The following is a 4,658-nucleotide window of genomic DNA, read 5'->3' as shown; positions in this document are numbered from 1 at the left end:
TATATATATATATATATATATATATCTGCATACATACATACATGCATACATACATACTCAGACCAGCAGGTTATCATAGCATAGTAGACATTCACTTAACAGGCTCAATGTGCGACAAAACATCTACGTACATGACAGAAACTAAATTTTAAATCATGCAGTCATATCTACTTCTATATGTATAGCGAGACACACACACAGTGGCATGGAAAGAAATAGCGATACATACATACATTCATACATACACACATGTGTGTGTATGTGTATGAATGTAGATATGTATATATATGCATACACTCAAACACGCACATGCATACATGTGTATTCACATAAACAGTACCATGTTTGTACGTTTTAAGTACATACAAATATTATATAATGAAACATTGTTCAACGTACAAAACAGAATTAATAACAAAATCAAGCAAACTGATATTTCACTGACATTACCCTAGTTTCGGTTAGTGCTTATCGATATTACTCGTTACCAGGCTTATAGCTGCTACATCTCTCTGACTGTCTGTCTCTCTGTCTTTCTTTCTATCTATCTATCTATCTATCTATCTATCTATCTATCTATATGTATGTATGTATGTATGTGTGTGGTGTGGTATGTGTGTGTATGTCTCTCTATATATATATGTGAACATGTGCATATATGTATGACTAAGTTTGTACACTACACACACATGCATATGTGCGCACACACAGAAACGCATATACATATATATATATTTGTGTGTGTATCTATATACATAAGCTATATATGTGCATGCGTATGTACATATGTATAAATATAATATGTTAGTAAAATATTTATGATATAACTACACTGTATTGACGATATATGTTATTCTTATTAGCCGAAAGCCATAAAAGTTATTTTGATCAATTATAAAATTTTAGTTTCTTTGCTTTGATCATAAATCTCCAAACTAAAGTCAATACAACAAACCTATTCTCATAATATTTCTATTTGCTCTGTTTTTCATCTATCTATGTTTATTCTGATTCTTGTTATCAACATTGCTTTTGAGCTATTTATTAAATTTCATCTGGCTAAATTTCATAACAAAAATTCTTGTCGATTGTTTCAAGGCACTACATTTTAGGGGTTATTCTTTTGTATGATTGTATACTGTATAATTTGAAAGAGAATTGCCTGTTATTTTTAGATCTTCGTCTGATTTTGTGAAGGCTTCCTACGAAAGTTACATCTTGTAAATACATTGAGCACGTTCGATCACAAATCTAAACATTCAACTTGTCTCCCGCTATTTAATCCCTAACTACACAAGAAACCCGTCGCCACGAAACTTGCATACAAATAATACTTTCCCGTTTTCGTATGGGGTGTCTGCACGACCACAATCTATAATGTCTGACTGGGATTAGGGTTGTATGAATGTGACAGTCTCTTCTGGATGTCGACATACATATGCAAATATATGTATGTATGTACGTATGTATGTATGTACGTATGTATGTATGTATGTATGTATGTATGTGTGTATGTATGTATGTATGCATGCATGCATGTATGTATGTACGTACGTACGTACGTATTTATGTATGTATGTATGTATGTATGTATGTATGTTTGTATGTATGTATAGACGCAATAAGTAATAGAAATAAACAAACTAGTTTTGAGAACTGTGAAAGAAATAAAATCTCTCCGTTAGATTCCAAATGTATAACGAGGGACATTGTCTACAAATTTTGTCCGTTTATCAATGTTAGAAATTAGTGTAACGAGGCTGAATATTAGGAACATAAGCTTCACTCTATTCGACGTATTTCATAACTTTAATGAGAGGCCTTTGCAAGAGTTATGTGTTAGCATCTTCTTCAAAACACTAAACAGAAAACACATGGTACACGACCAAAGCACAGCAGTTCCTGAGTTGGTAATTATACCTGTCCTAAACAAATTGGCATTACTTTTTTTACTCACCCTCGTACAATTGCTGTTTTGTTAACATACCCTTCGGCTTACTTTCGATTTCGGGTAAGTATTTCCTTGTTTGAAATTTCTAAAAATGGTAACTAATTAGCAAACCTTCTCCGTGTGTATCGAATATTTGTGCAAGTCAAAAGAAAAGCAGTGCACAAGACTTCTCGAGATGTCTGCAAGTGTTGGAATGAAGATTGGCAACTTCAAAAGATGCAACGGCTGGAATCATTTTGATACAATATTAGTTGTTCGACAAACTGAGTATTGGATATTAATATTAAACCGGGCGACGGATTGGCACGATTTGGCAGATACAGGAACGGTTTATTCAGATAGCATTGGTTACTCTTGGCTGTGGTAGATGTAATTCTGGAGTAAACTGTTCCCCAAATCCCATACTCTATGGGAAAGGTAAAAGCGTCACTAATATACAGTTATTGTGAGTATGTATGAGTATGTGTAAGTGATATATGGCGAGAATTCAGAAGCCTTCGGACTTCCAACCGAGACTTTAAACTGCACAACCATGTCTCCAACTTTGCACGCTGTCTATTGTACTTCTCCGTCGTGAAATCTTTTAGAAAGCAGGTAGGTAACTAGTATATAATAAACAAAGGTTAACAGGAATTTATGGTGCGTACATTAATGCAATATATGTGTAATTTTAATGACTTTGAGCGGGAATTGAAACATGTTCGGTGATATGACTTCACATCGGATTATCCCTTGCACCATTGCACAGAGAAGAGAACTGATTTCATGAAAATTCTTTCTTTTTTTTTTTTTAGGAAATGTATTTTGCATAATCCAATATTTCTGCATCAACAATTTTAAGCTAAGCGTTGTGTTGCCTTATGGTTCCATGAGATAAAGCTCCGAGAAAGCTCTTTATTAGCCCTACACAGGCAATCATGTTAATTAATCTCACCGAGATAAAAAGTCTGAGGACTTGGATTTCTCTTCATTAATTAGACTACTTTTATGGATGTGAGACATTTGATTATTTGCTTTCAGATTTATTCTTAGCCACTGCCTAAAGTGCCTTGATATCATTTGGTCTTTGGACAATACTGGATTAAAAATATGATAATGAAAAGGATAATGGTATCCATAATAAACCTACCTTTGTCTTCCACAAGCACAGCAAATGCGGACAATAAAATATATATTATGTTCGAGAGGATGCCACTCAAAACACGTTCAGGTACAGAGGAGGGATTCTGAATAGATTCACATGCTTGCGCCCACATACACACACACACACATACGCGCAAGCATGAGTAAACATACAAACATAGATTATGTACGTGTCTGTGTGTATGTATGTATGCATGTATGTGTATATATATATATATATATATACAGAGGGAGAGAGAGAGATTATTAATCTCTAGTATGGTAATGAGTACTTTTTTCCGAGAATTAACACTATATTCAAATATTACACTTACACATACACACATATGCACACACGCGCACACACCCATACAAACACATATATGCATATAAATTGTACTACTACTACTACTACTACTACTAATAATAATAATAATAATAATAATAATAATAATAATAATTTCTTAAATAACTAGTAGATGGATTTGATATTAATCTTTATTTTGTACAACGGTTGTTTCGACCCATCGTGCTACTGTCCCTTGTGGGTGAGACTCCGTTCAACATGTTGTGCTGCATCTATTTGGTAGTCTGGGTCTCATCCGGTACATCCATACATAAAGTTGTGTCTCGCTAAAGATCCTGAGTGTTGTCTGTCATGTTGTTAGGGAATGAAGCATTGCTACAATTTTCAAGTTCTATTATCTTTCCAGAATAAGAATTGTAAATATTTGTCAATATAGACAAATAAATTTTGAGAAAGAAAAAACTGTAGGGGAAATGAATTGATGGAGAGGGATGAATTAAGTTTAAGACAAAGGAATGGCACAAGAAAAAGGAATTGAAAAATAGATATAAAAATAGATAAGAATGTCTAGAGGTGAAATGGTTGTTTAGCTAGCTAGCTTAGGTCGGGATGCTTATACAGTTGTATGCGCATATTCGTATGATTCTGCACAGTATACATACATGCACATACATGTACATGTGTATATATATAAATATACATATATATATATATATATGTGTGTGTGTGTGTGTGTGTGTGTGTGTGTGTGTGTGTGTGTGTGTGTGTGTGTGCGTGCGTGTGTATACAAAGAGACAGATAGACAAATAGATACATAGAAATACAGATATACATATGTGTGTTTCTTTCTGTGAGTGTGTGTATGTTGTATCTGTTATGTATGCTTAATTAATTTTTGTTGCGCATAAATTTTTATTATATTTTAATCATTAATGAATTGAAACATATAACATCAATTAAAATTTGCAGGAACTGAAATGATAAATGCTCCGGAATATGAAAAAATATATTGATACTTTTCAAATGTGAGGAAAATGTATATACATACAGGTACACATACACAAACGTACAGACAGAGAGATATATTTATGGGTGTGTGAGCATATATATATACATATACTTATATATGTATGTATGTATGTATGTCATTGTTCAGTTTATTTCAAGACTTCTTGTCAGTAGAGAAAGAGTCGGTTTCTAATCTAACATTGATATATATATGAATGTGTGTATGTGTATATATATATATACATACATACATATATATATATATATATA

This window comes from Octopus bimaculoides, chromosome 13, assembly GCF_001194135.2.
Source record: "Octopus bimaculoides isolate UCB-OBI-ISO-001 chromosome 13, ASM119413v2, whole genome shotgun sequence".
In the NCBI taxonomy this organism is placed as follows: domain Eukaryota; kingdom Metazoa; phylum Mollusca; class Cephalopoda; order Octopoda; family Octopodidae; genus Octopus; species Octopus bimaculoides.
Note: the sequence above shows the minus strand (reverse complement) of the source record.